General features: G+C 36.7%; 1 long non-coding RNA gene across 1 annotated transcript; it reads left to right on the plus strand.

The window, feature by feature from the left end:
- The first annotated feature begins 11,750 nt into the window (after window positions 1-11,750).
- LOC132328335 (uncharacterized) lies at window positions 11,751-17,204 on the plus strand. The gene is made up of 5 exons (XR_009486740.1): window positions 11,751-11,805; window positions 12,657-12,746; window positions 14,497-14,587; window positions 14,945-15,033; window positions 15,900-17,204. It is a non-coding gene; the product is annotated as an uncharacterized LOC132328335 (long non-coding RNA).
- The last annotated feature ends 480 nt before the right edge of the window (window positions 17,205-17,684 follow it).

A 17,684-nucleotide genomic window follows, 5' to 3' on the forward strand; every position in this document is an offset into this window, starting at 1 on the left:
AAACATTTAGATTTATTTTTGGAGTTTATGCTCGTGAATTCTTTGCGAAGTATCCAAGTAACAATAGTTGGACCATTCTGGAATAGGTGTTAAATGACTGCTAAAATTCATGCTTGTAATCAACACATAATTTTGGCATCAAATTCAATGCATTGTTCCTAATGTATTAAAGCACAATTTTAATGCTGTCTTCCTGACCTGATTGACAAAAACAAACAAACAAACAAAAAACCTGATAAAAGGGAAGATTTTGCAGATATTCCTTGTATGAAAACAGAATGGTGATGCATTCAGGTTCCTGTGCTGGAATTCTCAATGCATACCAAGATTAACACATTACATGTGTTAATTTGTCATTCTTAACTGCATGCCATGGGATTCCTTGCAGCATTCAGTGAAATACTGGGTGTCTACAGACCTTGGTTTTGAATCCCCTTTACCTTGGGCAGGTTTATATAGAATGCTCTGGATTTTTAGGACTTTATTGCAGTGTTTTTTGACTCATTCGGTGGTAATGGCCTCTCACAGCTGCTCTATATGGGGAACACAGTTGAGAGAAATGGTACTAATACCTCTATTCTTGTATAGATTTTTGAGATTCATTAATTTTGTATTTTGCTTTGGAAGATGCATGTTTGCTGTGCACTCCATGTTTCTTGCATAAGAATCTTATAAACTCTTCAGGGTCACTTAAGCTTGTTTGTGGCATTGTGAATCTTTGATGTGGCACTGGTGTAAAGAACACTTTCTGCTTATTTAAGGTACTATGAGCACCATCGTGTTCCTTTGGCTTTGGATTTATTTCTTCCTGGTTTGTCTGCAGGTTTCAGGAGGATTGTTAATGTAGCTGATGTAAATACCTTGGTAGGATTCTTCTTTTCCATGAAATTTGGTTCAGATTAGGCAAAGGCAACTCCTGTCCTCTCCCTTTTTCATGGACAATTGGGTTAATGCAGGGGGGGGCTCTGCTGTGCAGCTGAGCAAGTCATCACTGGCAATTAATTTCTCCACATCTGGCATCTCAGATTAATTTATAAAGGTATGGTTTTACTACTAGCCAAGAGTTAGAGATAGCACTATTATTTGGTAGCTGGAATGGTAGAGGAATTCCTGACACTTGGTCACAGCTCTGAAATCTGCTTCTTGCTGTCATGCTGCCCCCATGAGCTGCTGAGAAGGCTGTGGGAGGGTGCAGTAGAACAGTGTGAGCTCTGCAGTCTCAGGGCTCTCCTGGGGGCTGAAGAGTAGTGTGGTGGCTTTTCTTGGCTGATGTTGACCACAAGAGGTCAGGTGTCAAAAAAAAAAAAATCTATTACAGCGTAGTGTAAAATATTCCTAGCCTGAAGATATTTTAGGCTGTTCTGTGTTATGCTGTGAGTTATCTGCATTGGGCACCCTTAGGAAATAATCAATGACATCAGAATCACCCAAGAAGTCAAGCAATAAGTGCCGGATGCAGATTAAATTTTGTGTATGGTTGTGCACAACTTTTAAGCATGCCAAGCTTTAATAACCCCATGCCCCATTATTTCAGTGGTGTTTATATATAATTAAACACTAGTGCAAGAAATTAACATCATGTTTGCTGGTTCAAAATCCGTTACTGCAGCTGTCTATTTCTAATGTCCTATAAGAGTGCTTTTGATTTGAATGATTTTTCTCTTTTATGGCAGCTGAGTATTTGAACTTAATGCTCTGTGCCCTGCTTAGAAATTATAGGGTATACAAAAATTATACCCCAAAAAGAAATTATACCCCGAAATTCATTCAAACATTTAAAACTTATTATGTCTAGCAGAGACAGATTTAAGATTACTGAGGTTTCTGGTTGAAGTACTCCAAGCAGAAATCCATACTCCATTAGGTTCTGAAACATTATGTGACCTTAATTTTCCAGGTGTTTTGCCCTTCAAGTTGAAGATAGTATTTTAATACTATTTAAGTCTCCTGAAGAGCCTTGTAATATGATAGGATTAAGTTGTGAAACATTTGAACAAAATGAAAGATAAAAAAGTGATTTAGGATTTTGTGTTTTTAAAAATGTGTAGCAACATCAAGATATGCATAAAAGAACACATTGAAATAGGTAATAAAATTTGCTTTTTTTTTGTGCATTTTCCAGTGAAATTATGTGTACATGCAATCAACCATATTTCTTGTATGAAGGTCTTTCTTTGCATTTGAGTATTTTAGGCAGAGGCATTTCCAGTGATATGAACCTAGGGATTTGTCTTTTATGTTGTGGTGTACTTCACATAAAATTCTACCTGCAGAGCAGATGTAGGATCACATCTCAGGAGATGAAAGAGAATTTCAGAACAAAACTTACTTTGTGGGAAAAAAATAAGAAGAATTAGCTTTATAAAATCCTACAGAAAAAGGTAGGGGATAAAATTGTTTTCCTATTAATAAATGCAATGTTTTATTTCAGCAATATTAAATAAAAGGAAATTAAAATTATCAGCAGCTAGTGGTATGCCCAACTCCATGAGATGTTAGATGTGTACCTAATAAATGACAGCAATGGCTTCTGATATTTTGTCCCCTCTAACATAATCCTTGAGAGCCCCCATGGCTATGCAGTATGACAGAGGCAAAATACATCAATGCCAAAAACCTGGAAAAAAATAAGAGTATGTAATTGAACTATAAGGGCACTTATTCTGGGTGTGAAATTATATATATTCATGTGTATATTTGTGTATATTGTAAGTGTGTATCTCAATGGTTATCCAAAATTTTGGTGGTTTGGAGTTTTTTCTGGTCTAAAAATCATGTTTTATTCATATGCACCAAAAAACGTTAATGGCAGGGTTTTCTGTAACTGTATGCAACGCTGGATGTTATTGTATGCTGTAAAAACTTAGTGTAGGTTGTCTTACCTGAAGATTTTCATGAATTTTCCCAAAATGTTATTGAGTGGACCATCCTTTTGACAGGCCTGTGTGCTGATAGCTGCCTAGCAGATTCTACAATGTCACTATGTGGGTGTCAGCACTGAGTCACATTTTTCAGTCACAGCTTCAGTTGGGGCATTCTAGTTACTGAGCACAGGAAGGGATGTAAAACATAACCCAGCAGGCAACCATTAATTGCATTTTGCTTGTCTGAGCTGCTGTTTGCCTGCTCCAGGCTGCCAAACACTGAGCTTTTCCCACAGATTTCATTAGCTGTTGCCCAGTCCTGGGAGTTTGGGATCCTTCTCTGAGAGCTGCAAGTGCAGCGGTCAGTGCTGGCTGCTGAATTGGGTCTCAGTGTCTGGTCCAGTTTTGGTGAAGTCAGAATAAATTCCTTTTGCTGACAAGACTGCCAGTTCTGGTTTTGAAGTGTTTCAGGCTGCCTTGGCACTTGGTGAGTGTGAACATTCACCCTGTATTTCTGCCAAGCTAGGAGTAGGACAACTGTGAGTGCAGAAAGGCAGCCAGGAATCTTGAATTGGAGCTGTGAAAAATGATGTCCCCTTTAGTCGCTGCTTGTGGGTTTTATTTTGCCAAAAAGTGCAAACTTGACCTCTGATTTGCTAAATTTTACTAACTAGCAACTGCAAGCAATCTATAAAAGGCTGTTTCAAAGGATTTAAGATTGTATATTTGCTGATTTTTTTTTGTTTCATCTAGAAAGCTGTGAAGTTTTGTGTCTCCTTTACTAAAAGTAATTAGCCCAGCACTCTGAAATGCACAGAATGAAAGGAGGAAGTTAGGAAGATTGTGGAAAGGAAAATGCCATCAGAATATGAAAAGGTTAAAAGCTTATAAAAATTTCCAATCTTGGTGGATATAAAGAAAGAACTTTGTCTGATTTCTAGAAGTATACACCATAACACATCCACTTACTACTTAGAGTTTTCTTGAGTCATAATTTTTGTAATCCCGTTAGTCCTTATTGAGAGAACAAGCTTCAATCTGATGCTGGAAGGATGAATCTGTTTTTGTATTTGCTCTTAAAAAGAACTAAATAAACTTGTGGCCACTGTTTCTGTCATTTGCAGAATCTCTTCACAGTGTTATGTCACTTGTAATTGTAATCTTGTAATCTCTGTTCTTCTGCATGGCAAACCTTCTTGGCATTCTCAGACAAATCCAGCTTTCCTGTTCTTCACATTCCAGTCGCAGATAAAAATGTTTTATCTCTTAAAATATTGGTCAAGAATGTTTCTATCTATCATTTTACAAGAGAAGAACAAAACTAACTTTATCTTTGAAGAAACAACATGATCTTGTCCTTTTAATAGAAAGAAGAGATCCTTTGCCTGTGAAAATTAAATCCTCCACAGTTTGTAGTTGCTTTTAAAACTCCTCAGCCTGACAGTGAAATTGTGTAATCTGATAATAGCATGCCTGAAGCTTGTTGTGATTTTTTGGGCAGTAGTATTAGCAGATGCTGTGCTCTGTTGATTTTAGTCACTTAGGGTTTGATCCTGATCCCACTGACCTGAGTGTAAATGTAGTGTGATTATGCTGACTTCACTGGAATTACCATAGAGATTTCAGGGTAGCTGCATTTATTTAATCACACTTGTAGTTCTGCTGTGGGCTTTTCAGAAGTCACTAAAGAAAGAAAGGCACAGGTGACTTTTCCTATCTCTTTGTGACAGCTTTCTTAATGCAAAGAGTGTTTGCTGCTGACCAGCTGTTAGATTTGCCATGTATCTGTCTGTGTGTTTATAATGACGACTCAAGGTCTTGGTGCTAAATGCACACACTGGGTGACTTTCCCTTGTCTTACAGCCAGTTTGAGTTGCTTTAAGATTCCTGTGTCTTGTCACTAGAATTTCTCTTTATTCATGAACCTTCTCACTGACTTTATAGGCAGTTTGATATGAATACATTTGAGTGTCCGTGGTTGGATGCAGTAATTTGACATGTTCTAGAAGTGGTAAGCGGTTGGTGTTGGTAGGTGGCCATAAATAAAAACTAGCGAAATGTAGGATCTAATCCTGCAGTCATTTTTCCCCCTCTGATGCTGTCAATGGGAGAGCTGTCTTTGTAACAGGGACTAAGGCATCAGGATTGTACAGAACAGAAATTGTTACTTGTTCACAGCAGATTTTATAGCACAGATGTCTTCAGTGGCACAGACGTGAATGTTTCCTATTTAGTGAAGACTTTTTCTTAACTCTGGAGGCTTTTCAGACTGGCAAACCAAACTCTCCACAGCAGACTCTTCAGATTTTTTTCTTGTAATATAATAAGGGTAGTTAATTTAATGCTGAGCCTCATGTGCTTTTTTCCTCCTTTATTTTACTGACCAAACAAATTTAATGGTAATCTTGTACCCCTTTGTTTCTTGTGGTTCTCAAAATCTCCCATTTCAGTATTTTAAAACTCCAAGTAAAAGATGTTAATGGATGAAGGTGTTAGAGATATCTGTGTTAATAACTACTGACTGCTACTCATAACTGGTGATTAATATTAACCAGTTTATTATTATAATCCCTGATAATAAACTGGTTCACTTTATCTTTTATGCATCTTCAGTGTAATTTAGCGATAAGACAGAAATTCTAAACAAAATCAAGAGGAGAAAAACAGGAGGAGAATGAGAGGTTTTTGAACTGTTTTTTTCCTGGTACAAGGGGGTCTGTTTGGGGACATATGTGAAAACAGGATTTTAGTTGTGTCCAAGCTTGGAGGACCTGCAACACACAGAGAGGAAGGTCACCCCTGTCTTCTGCCTCCTCTCCTTTGTGATTCTGATCTCAGCAGCCACAGAAGAAAGGAAATATGTTGGTCTAGGAGTGAATGTCTCCAGAAGTGTCTGACCTAAGCCATGGCTTTCTCTTGGCTTGGACTGCCAAGTTCTTGTTTTGTCACTGAGGGCAGGGCTGACCCTGTACTCCAGTGCTTCTGTTCCCTGCTCAGGTAAAATCTGACGCAGGTGTTAAAGGGCTGTAGTGCTGCATAGGACACACCTGGCTCTGGGAATCTCTAGGAATGTGTTCATGTGCTTTTTAGGAATTCCTAGCCTGCTTTCTAGGAATTCACCTCTCAGCTTTCCAGGCATTTGCACTGTGCTTTCTAGGAAATGCCAGCTTCTGCTTTCTACTTATATTTCCTCATCACTTTCTTCCAGGATTATTTCCCCACATTCTTCTGTGGTTTTGTTTTTTTTTTTTTTTCCCCTTTGCTGCATCTCGATAATGTCCCCTCAATATACAGGAATTGCTTATGTGCCTTCTGGAAATTTCCTCTTTCATTTCCAGGAATTTATCTCTGGTTTTCAGGAATTCTCCATGTCTGCTTGCTATGAATTTAACCTCCCATGTTTTGTGAATTTCTTTGTGCTCTCTGAGGAATCTCCCCTCTAGGCAGGTATCTGCTCTGTGCTTTATAGGAATTTACATTGCATGTTCTAGAAAATTTTCCTGGTGCTTTCAAGGAATTCCTCTCTGCCTTCTAGAAATTTTCTCTGTGCTGCCTAGATATTTTCTCCTGCAAATTCATGTAATTTACCCTCTGCTTTCTAAGACACTCTATATGTATTTTGTAGAAATTTTACACAGGTTTTTGAGGAATAAACCCTTTTCTTTCTAAGAATTTCTCACAGGCTTCCTTGAATTTCACCTTTCAATTTCTGAGAATTGCAAGCTTTTCATTTAAAGTGAGGGTAGAAACATACTACTCACAAATGGTTTTGTATTAATTTATTAACTAGTAAGATCAACTATTTGTTTTGGTTTATTCCTCAGGCCTTTTGTGTTGACCCTTTACTTTATGCAAGCTGCAATGAGGTCCTGGCCCTGTTTTTTTCTTTTCTAGGTGCTGCTCTTTTGTAAGTAAAATTGTAGGACAAGGCCTCAGTGTGCATTCATAGCTCTTGCAGTACTTGTCTTCCTGTACCAATCATTTGCCATGTAATAATATTTTAAAGCTTTAGTTGTGATAACTGACATTATCTTAATTTAGTAGATAAGGAAAATTGTAGCAAGAGGGTGGTGTAACTTCTCAGCTCCCAAAGGAGCTCAGAGAAGATTTAATTTCTAGCTCAATTTAGAAGCAGATATGCCAAAAGTAGAAGAGAACAATCAGTAGGGGTTGAACCCCAGCTTTCTGGTTTGCTTTGTTTTTTTAAATCAAGTTCAGGTATTGCAGATGCTAAAAATCATGGAGGAGTTGAAACCAAATAAGATCAAGAATGTTAGACTCTAATATATTGGCCACATAGCTCCCACCTTCCAACACTAGAAAGTTCAAAGTGGGAGTTCCCAGTTCCCAGTTCTTTTCCCTGATGGACCCCGTGTCTCTTGGCTTGTCCACCTTGACCAGCAACAGCTACAAACATCAATGTGAGCCCTCAGTTTCTTGGATCCCTCACAGCTTTAACTTTGGTCAAAAGCACCTACAAATATCTGTGGGCTGGGAAAGAAAAATAACTTCAAATTGCTCTTTGGTCAAATTGTAAATTCACAAAGGAAAAAAAAGCAGAGTGTAAATGTAATAGGGAAATGCCTCTAGGTGCTGAAATCTGTCACATAACAATTCCTTCTCTCTTCCCCTGTTTGTGTCACATGGTATGAAAAAGAGACAGGTATTAATCTGCTCCTCTCATACAACTTTAAGTTGTATAAAATGTGCTTTTATCATAGTTACCTTGAGTGTTAAGGCAGATAATTTGCTGCTGGAGTGTTTGAGATTTTTATCTGTCCATGGGGCAGTCTGCCACACCATTTGCTCATTCTTTAATTGGTTAATTAAATATGCTATAGCTTCTAGTTTCAGTGATTAATAAAAGCTTGCAAAATAATCTGTATGTACACAGAGATGGGGTAGGCTTTGCCTGGTGTCTGGCCCTATGGTTCTGACACCCACAAGGTCCAAGAAAGACCAGATGACTCTCATGAGGGGATTAAAACATCATGAATAGAAAATCTTATTCAAAAACTAATGTAAAATCTGTATTTTTATTTTTAACTGTTTTTAATATTGGCAGCAATCTGGATTAAAAGAGCTTTAGGCCCCCCTCCCTTACTTATTGCTTTGTTGATTTATTTATTTTGAACTTGTAGTATTTTCTTGTGCCTAGACAAAGGGTTTACAAAAGTGTTTGTGAAAAAGTTATTTTTCCTTTTTCTTGAATTGTCATATTGGTAGTATGAAAGAGAAAAACCCATATCCTTTATTGATTTATCAACAGAAGACTTTACTCCAATCAGAATTTTTTAAATCAAAAATTTTGTTCAGAAGCAAAATGCAAGATAAATTCAGGATTTTAGCCCTTTCTTCATGTTTTCAGAACATCTTCAAGAGGACAAAAAGATTTCTACATATCATTAAGCTTATCTCTTTTTTTGGTGTTAGTTATCACATTTTTTCCCTGGTACATTTCAGAGAATCAAGAACTGTAATAACTTTATCATATTACAGTTAAAAATTTCTTAGATAGTAGGATAGTAAGAGTATTAATATTGTCAGGGACTTAAATATGGAAATAGGGTATTAATCACGTTTCATGTAAATTGCAAAACGTTGGCTATTGAGTGAGATTAGAAATTATCTCATGATAAAAGCACTCTATCAGAAAAGAACATTCTCTTAAGTAGTTTTTGTCTCCATGTAAGTATTTTGTACTATTGTTTCCTAATAAGTCATCTGTCATTCAAATAGAGAAGTCCTAGATCTGGGAAATGAGGGGCTAGGATGGAACCAAAGGGCTTAAGGATGTTCATATGACATCTGAGATTATCTCTGAGGTGCATCAGAGGCAATGGAGCAGAGGAGATTTTGCAGGATGCCAGCTGAAAACCTGCTCCTTGTTTTCTGTGGGAATACAGGTTGTGTGCTCTCAGCTTAAGCCAATGCTCTCCATTTTCTTGCAGCTTGGATCCTTCTTTGAGCACACTGATGTCTCCCTGTCTGGAACGCCAACACCCTCGTGGTCTCCAGAGACTGAAGCCTCCTTTGCCAGAGGTGAACAGTGCTGCTCTTGTCACTGCTCAGGGCAGCAGCTCCTCAGCATGGTGAGCAGGTGCTTGCTGAGGGATGATCCCAAATTTCAGCACTCTGATCCCTGTCCTGCCGGAGTTGAGCCAGTTGGAGGCAGTTTCCTGTGCCTCACTTGCAGTAGCTGTTTGCAATGGTAGAATGAGTCTCTTTTATAAAGGTGGGCAGCCTGATGGTATTCCAAGAGTTAAAGGCTTGTTAATCCCCCAACACTTGCAGGGGTTGCTTCTTCTCTTTTGTCTGCTGTGGAGGAGCTGAGCTCTGGCCTTCTTGCCTGGAAATGTTTTGCTAAGCTTTCCTCCTTTGGTGAATTTTAATTCCCTCTCTGCCTTTTTGTGCAGCTTCATATTTGAGAAAAGTAGACTTTGAGGAATCAACTGAAAATCAGCCCTCCAGGGGAATTGCAAGAGTACCCAAAGATCCTTGCCTTTGTTATCCCTGTTTTGGCAGCACTGCTGAAGGATGTCCTCACATGATGCCAGTTAGAAGCAAAAGTTCATTTTTATTGGATGCTCCAGATCAACAGCTTTCCAGGTTTATTGAAGTATTTTGAAATCCTCTGAAAGTGTGTTGTGTACCATTTGCTTTGAAGGAAGAATCTATTATAGTTTTGTACTGTCTGGTGGAAAAAAATGTTGGCTTTTTCCATCTCTGAATGCATCCAGAGATTCTGTAGCTAAAAAAGCTGAAGTATCATTTTTGACTGTGTGTTTTTTGTTTTTGCAGATCTGCTGTCCAAACCAGCATGCTGTATTGTGCCAATCCAGTGCCTTGTCAGCGTGGCAGACAGCTGTAGTTAGAATACAAGGCTTTTGTGTTCCACCCAGCCCCTCATCTCAGATTTTATTCCACTTCTTTGGGCAGTGGACACATTCCTGCCAGTCTCAGTGTTTTAATTTAATTTGGGCACAGACTATATAAAATTGAACAGATGTCTGAAAGCAGTGAAGAGAAGACCATAAAATGAACCACGTGCTCAGCTCCATTTGAACCGAGCAATGCTGTATTTTTTTTTTGTCCCCATTGCCACAAAAGTCACCTGTGATTTGGAGGTGTGTGACAAGAGGATCCATCATAGGGAGAGAACGTAAGGAGACTGGAATTGGACCTAATTTTCTTTGCTATGTATATTTGAGGTGTGTTTCAAGACTGGGTGTTTCTTCATCTTCTACAGTTACTAGTTACAGTTATAATGCACTCATTCCTCTAAAGTAAAGATTCTATTTTCCAGTCAATTAAAAAAAAATAATAAAAAAAAAGTAAAATCTCTTCCACAGAAAATATTCTTCCCTAATAGACAACTTGGCTTTATTTTCTGTGGGCATGGAAAGTGCTGTTCTCCAAGAAATTCCTGGAAACACAGGGTGGTAGCTCCATCCAGTAGGCAAGCCAGGAATTCCAGAGCACAAAATTGCACTGCCTCAAATAACCCATTCACCAGAAGATAAGTTGAACATATTAACCTGAAATACTGAACTTTTAAAAATGCTTTATTTCTGAAGACATTTAACTATATTTTTAATCTCAAGGTAATGTAATAAATAAGATTAATTGCATAATTTTTTGAAAAGTTGTCATGATTGTGACATGATAGCGATATTCATATGGGATATCATGCCTCAAGATTGAGCCAATTCTTGCAGAAGGTTTGTCTGCATGAATGTCTCTAGTAGATATATTTTCTTACCACTGTCTAAACTGATGAAGAAATTCATGCTCTTAAGGACTTATTAATCCTACCAATAGCTCAACACACATTAGATTAAGTTTACAGGCTTTAAAGGTGTTGTGTTTTGAAAATAAAGATTTTGTTTTAGGATTCAGACTTTGCATGTGATAGACAATTCTCTGGTTTTCCTTCCACCCACTTGCACATTGATATCTTTCAATTGTGGTACCCTTTAGACGTAGAAAAGTGTGTAAATGGCAATACCATTATAAAGGTGGTAGGTGAAAAAGTTGAAACTGAAGCTGGATTTGAAGTTGATTGTCTTTAATTTCTCAGTAGTTCACTGTCATTGATGTTCAGTCTATTTTCTTATCATTCCTGCCGTAGTTAATATTGATGGAGACATATTTATCCTGTATCATAATTTTCTCTTTCATACTGAAGGCTTTAAAATTGTTCAGTTGAAGACTTTAAAAGCTTTTGTTGGAGGAGTTTGTTACATGTACATCTGAAAAGAAAATTGAAAAAAGCACTGAAATTGAAATTTCAGAATTAAATACATAATCTTGGAATGCAACATAGATGGATCCACTATCCAGAAGCACGTCTACACATGCATTTCTTTATATTCATATACCTGGCTATAATGTAACTACCACCCTAACTTAGAATATCTGATAATACAACCAATTATTTGCCATTGTGACTTATGTGGAAAATGTGAGTAGGAGGAGGACATGCAAAGTCGCAGCAAGGAAAATGAAGATGTGTATCCATAAATGTGGGTCATTACTGCAAAAGCAGTGTCAAATTATATTGGACAGTCAGCCTGAGCAATTGAAAATGTCATATCTCTCTAGATGTGTTACTGGCATCTAAACACTCTCCACTTTTAGATCTCCCAGAAGTTTTATGAAAATGCATGAGAGTTTCCTTAAATGACATTCTTTTCAAAGAAAATATGCTTGGGAGTCTGTGGGTTTTTTTCAGTATTATATTCAGGAACTGCCACTTCATTAAAGAGAATTTTTAATATGGGCAGAGAGAGTTTTTAGTTATGGGCAGTTTTTGCAATTCCCAAGCCATAGGCATCATATAAGGTGGCTTTGTTTCTTGTTTTTTGTTTTATTTACACAGTGACTACCCACTCACTTTGTCTGGTTTCCTACAGAGCACCTGTGGAATTTCTGGAAGTCAGTAAATAAATGCATGGAAAGCATTTTTTTTTCATTCTGGGAAACTGGGAAGGCACTGGGAAATTTTCTAGGAAGCACTGAATTCCTGAAAGTTGGGACAGAATTCCTAGAAAACAGAGGGAGATTTTTCCAAAAAACCACATGGGGGAAGATACTTGCAGAGAAAGGGGGAATTTCCTGAAAAACAAAGTAGTACAGCCTAGAAAGTGGAAGGTAGAAAAAGGAGGAGAGCAGACAAAGTGAATACTTTCAACAACACACTTAAGTTTTCTAGAAAGTTGGCTGTGCATTCCCCAAAAGCACACAAGGAAGTCTTATAAAGCAAAGGGGGAATTCTCAAAAATCTTGTATGGAGTTATGGGCATGGGGAAAATTTCCCAGAAAGCTGGGGATATTCCTTGAAAGCAGTGGAATGCACTTCTGCAAAGAATGAGGTAAATTCCTATGATTTGGGATGTGGATGGGACCTCCTAGAAAGCAGAAGGGGAATTTTCCAGAAATCATGTGGGAATTTGATGAAAAACAGAGAGGAATTCCAGGCAATGACAGGTGGCAGCTCATGATACTTTTCAAAGTGAAGCAGAAAACTTGTACCAAACTCTGCAAGCTGCTGATCCTAACTAAGCCTTACAGCAAATATGCATGAAGACTGAAACATATTGAGTAGAAAATACTGCAAATATTTTTGTTGGAAAAATCAGATTACTTCTCTGATAGTGAAAGCATTTTTTGAACATATGACTGCAAGTTTTAGATTCGTTTATTTTAATAATCAATATAGTAAGATTTTTTAAATAGTTACAGTACTTTTTATGATTATCTGTTTTTTGATGGAATTCATCCATTTGGAAGGAAACTAGAAGGTGGCAGCCTTGGGGTGATAACTGAAGTGAAGCACAAGACTGTAAAAAAATAAGCCATTAAAAAAACTTCAGGAAAAGAGTAAGTATCTTGTAGATGTGTGATATTCTTTAAATTATTTTTAGCTTTCTTACTGTCTGATGATTCTCCTCTTCCAATATCTGTTTGAGCACCAGGTCATATTAGATACAGAATTTCTCTTTTCAGTCATGGAGATGTTTATTTTAATTTTTCAGGTAGTTTTTTGTGTCTCATTCATTGCCCCTGTGGCAGAAACCTAAAGCAACATAAGTTTTGAAAACATTCAAACTCTTCTGTCCATCTGTGTAATTCAGGGCTCTTATTCTTTCATGAAAGAATAATTGAGAATATATTTGCATATTAGATTGCAAAGCAACCAAATATCTTTGAAGGATATAAGCAATTGTTTCTTAGGTATTTATTTGAGTTTTTATCAGTAAAGTAAGGTAGAAATAAGGAACAAAAAAAGTGTTCCATTCACAAATCAGTATGAATACCACAGTGAAAATTTTTGCCTAAAGTTTTGTGGCTGAGCTGACAGATAAGATTTCAGGACTTTATAATGGCAGTAGGTATTATAAATTCTGCAGTAGGATATGTAAAACAATATCTGCTGTTAGCTGCATGTAGGATTTTTTGCTTGGGGGTATTGAATTGTTTGGAAGTTTCATTTGGTTGAAGTATTACAGTTTTAATTCCTAGTTGCTGAAAAGTTACATTTTACTTTATTTCAAGGGTTGATAATCAGGCTTTCTAAAAGCCATTTTTAAAGCATTAAATGGAAGAGGCTTTAAGCTAAATCCATACTTAGCCCTTGATTTAAAATCACTGTAATTTTGTGCATTTTAAAAATGCATATGTTTTGAAAGCTTGAGGGTTGGTTGTAGTAAACACAGTGCTGACAATATTTGTGGCTGGCCAATTGTCCTTTGCCCTCTGTCCATAAAATACTAAGTGCATTGGGGTTCTAGGTCATCACTACTGCTGCAGCATTGCAATTAATTATATATTGCTATTACATTAGAAGAAACTAAACTCAGAGAAAACCAAATTATTAAATTCTCCCTTTTAATAATATTAGCAGACATATCTTGTAATGGAGCTGTGTGAGGATGGAGAACTTAAAAAAATGCTTTGTGGTAAAGGGCATTTTACAGAAAATGAGACAGGACACATCATTCAAAGCCTTGCTTCAGCAATAATGATTCTGCACAAAAACTGTAATTACATTCTTCTGTTTCTCCCATATGTTCATTGATTTTGAGTGTTCATACATTTAAAAACAGTTACTGATTGATATTTTATCTATTATTTATTTCATAGGATAAAAATAATCCAGTAAAGAAGAAGTAAAATATACTACATGAATGCATTTTTAGAACTTTATTTTTCTTACACATGCAATATGTGCTGCCATTTTCTTCTACTTCTCTTTCTGCACCAGCTATGGCAATAACTGTGTTATTATTTCTTAGCTTGCAACTGCTTTGCATTATAACTTTAGCTTTGTTCAGTTGTTATATGCACAGTGTATTACAGGAGGTAAAAAAGCAGAAATGCATTGCTCCTGATAGTTCCTCACAGCATATGTTACATTTCGGGTTCAGTAAACATCAGAATTTTCATCTAGCACAAGAACCATTGCAATTCTGCACAGTCCACGACAGAATTAACCTATCCAGCCAAAACTTTAGATTTTGTAGATGGTGAAGGATGGTGAAGGACTTAGAATTCTTGGGTTTTCTTGCAAAGAAATTATTATTTGTTACAACATAGCACTTTCAGGAACCCTTCCTTTACCTTTTTCCAGAGAGCTATATGGAATTATGGGATGGTGCCTTTTATGAAGCCTTGTTTCTTCTGGGCCCTCATCAAAAGAGCAAAAACCCTTGGCTGGTTTGGTATGTAAAAATTAATTTCAGGTATGAAAATATGGGCAAATTTGGCAAATACACAAGATACACTCTACTTTTTTTTTTTGTTAGAGGATGCCAGATGATCTGATTTTAAAAGATCAAACCATTATGTACTTTTGCCTTTCTTACAAGATTGTGGTGAGGAATGGTATTTCAAAATTTGAAATTCTTGTCTGAGTTCCTGGAAGAAGTGAGGAAGATGATTTTTGTTAGGCTGCCACTTGTTTAGAGTAAAATGCATGGGAACTGCTCATAGGAATTAATCAAAAGATTTTAAAATGTTTCTGTCAGAATATGTTCACTGTAACTGATAATATTTTATTTCTTACTCTCTCTTGGCAGGTATTTTTCACAGAGATCTAAAAGTGGAAAACATTTTTGTTAAAAGCAGTGACATCAATGAAGTAAATGAAGTGGAATTAAACATAAAGGTAAGATGAAAATTGTAGCAGTTCAGCTTCAAGAACCATTTTTAATATCCAGATATTACTGGGAGACCCGATTTTGATACCTATTAGTAGGTTTTGAAATGAGTTACTAAATGGTGTTATTATGGAAAAAAATCATTTGGAAGCTAAGAGCCACTGTTGAAAAGAATATTTTTTTTAAAATGGTAAGTACATTTCTTGGTCAATTAAAAAAAAAAATCCTTAAAGTAACCATACCTTGTTCATGCAGATCTACATTTGCATAGTCCCAAGCCATTAGTTACAGGAAGCCATCAGATGCTGTGAAATGTAATTAATATTTAAATTAGGAATGTTTTCAATTTAAAGCAAATCTGTTAGTAATTCAGAAAAAAGCCTATTTAGACTGTATCTTGATTGAAATACAAGTATATTATAGGATTCTTTTGATATTAATAAATATTTGCCACCTAAACACAATGTTCCATATGCTTACATCTTCTTTTGTATTGAAGAAAATAGTCTTTGATGTTCTGTTAATTGTGCATCACTAATTTGCTATTTTAGTAGTAGTTACTGTTGAAATGCGGGCATCATCTTGTACAACTAAATTGTTGGATCAGGAATTTACTATCTGGTATAGAAGACTTCAGGCTGAGAAGCATTTTAGACAATGAAGTGGACAACTCAGTAATTTATAATGGATAAATCCTGACTGCAAAAATTTGTTTCCTGTTTCTTAGACCTGTGTATTTTATATAATTTAATATTCATTTTAAGAAATATCCTTGTGTATTTCTATGTACCCTTCAGTTTGGGGCAGTGTGTGCCTTTCTTCCTGAAAATGTCAGAGGTAGGTAACACTTAGATAAATTTTGTCTTTTCCACAGGTTTTCTATCCTTTCAGTCAACTCACCACTTCCATCAATAGAAACCTCCATGGCCAAGCTGTTCTTTTTTCATGGCCTTGCTTTATGTACCCATTTGGAACAGCAACTAGCACACTCTGTCATCTCTCCTGCAAGGTGCAAGTATTTTTTCTATGTTCCATCCTGTGAATGAGGTCAGATTTTTCCTCACTTTGCTTGTTGCTCTCATTTTAGAGGAGAATAACTCCTGAGTGACTTTAATGGGAGAAGTGGAAAACACAGAACCAAGTCCCAAAGCTGTTGTGGCCAGCAGCAATAAAGTGACTACAGGAAAGGAGAGGTCCATCACACAATGTGAGATTAAAAAACAAAACAAAACAGCTAAAACCAACATGCAAGTGCTTTAGACTTTCAGGCTTGAGACAGCTAATGTTACATGTCAGGCTAAGGTTCACACTCTCCTATTTTTGGCTGTGAGAAAGTCTTCCTGGATCTTTATGATTTTCTGGTTTTGGGCAGGATATGCAGACAGAATGGTGGGACAAATGCAGACATGGCTTGCTCCTGGTGACAGAGGTTCTTCCATATGGCACACGAGTACGTGGCACAGGTGCATACTGGCATGGGGCTGAGATGAAATTTTGTTAATATGTATAGAAAGACCTTTTTCCAGCCACCTCTCAGTATCAGAACATTCCTTCCTCAACTCACAGATACTGATATCTTCAGATGTATGTATTGTCTCACAGACTTTGATATGAAAAGTAAAACATATAAAAGTATGCTGAAGAATATGACTTCTCCATGTATTACACTTGAATAAGGCTTTACAAACAGGATAAAACACTATCTTGTTAAAAAAAACAAACAAACAGGATTGTTTTCAACCCTTTGAAATGTCCTCTAAATGGACAGTTGATGAGTAGTACATTTTTTGTAAGACTTCTTTTAAGTCTTTAAGACTTAAGACTTCTTTTAACTCTTTATCACTCTGGTGGTAACCTCTCTCTGGTGACATAGATCTACTTTGTGACCTCTGATGTGCTGCAGAAAAATATAAGAATCTCCAGCTATACAGTGGGAATAAATAATAACCAATTTTTTTTAGACAATTTCCATCCCAAAAATGTGACTACCCCAGAATATGGGACTGATTAATATTTGATGGTGAAATAGAAGTTGAAAAACCCTCAATGCCACAAAAGCAGGGGATTATGATGTAGCCTGCCCAAAGGACATGCTTTTCAGGGCTTTTCCCTTGTTGATTTAGGCAATGAAAACTTTACATTCCAAAACATAAAGATTTGTAACCTTTTCTGATTTATACTGCATGCTAGAACATACTTCACTTCATTATTCAACATAGCATTCATTTTTTAAATTCTGTGGAGTCATTTCCTCAACAGTTTATTACCAGCAAATTGCACAGCTTGCTCATTACAAACCAAAGCAAAAAAGAAATCCTTTTTGGGGGAAGATAATTAGTCCTTCCAACACTCTGATTTATTAAATACTAGTAGCATTAAATATTCTTTAAGTGAGGGGGCTGTACAGGATAGTTTCCAATTTACCAATCATGACAGAAACATAGACTCTCATCGCTGCAAGGGGCCTTGAGTTATTTGATTTATTTCTCTGTCCAAAGGAAGAAGCAGCTGTACTGAGGTCATTTGTGATGAATATTTGTGCAAAGTGTACTTAAAGACCTCCAGTAATGGAGACTCCATAATCTTCCCAGGCACTCTATTCTGATGCTTCATTATCCTCCTAGAAATTTTTCCTTCTGTCTGCCCTGAACCTTCAATT

The sequence above is a fragment of the Haemorhous mexicanus genome, chromosome 6, assembly GCF_027477595.1.
Source record: "Haemorhous mexicanus isolate bHaeMex1 chromosome 6, bHaeMex1.pri, whole genome shotgun sequence".
NCBI classification, from domain to species: Eukaryota; Metazoa; Chordata; class Aves; order Passeriformes; family Fringillidae; genus Haemorhous; species Haemorhous mexicanus.